Source organism: Sphaeramia orbicularis, unplaced genomic scaffold, assembly GCF_902148855.1.
Source record: "Sphaeramia orbicularis unplaced genomic scaffold, fSphaOr1.1, whole genome shotgun sequence".
Taxonomy (NCBI): domain Eukaryota; kingdom Metazoa; phylum Chordata; class Actinopteri; order Kurtiformes; family Apogonidae; genus Sphaeramia; species Sphaeramia orbicularis.
Genome location: NW_021941735.1, coordinates 2,267 through 2,500, shown reverse-complemented (window position 1 = coordinate 2,500; position 234 = coordinate 2,267).

Here is a 234-nt window from a genome sequence, read left to right as displayed (position 1 = left end):
GGGGCTGGATGTGGATGTGGAGGGGGAGGGGAGGGGGGAGGGTGTGGGCTCATCCTGTTCACTTCCTCTCTTAAAGGGCCAGTAGCCTCAAAGATAGGACAAAGAAAAGAGGGGCATAGATGGGGCATAGATGGGGTATGGATGGGGCATAGATGGGGTATGGATGGGGCATAAATGGGGTATGGATGGGGCATAGATGGGGTATGGATGGGGCATAAATGGGGTATGGATGGG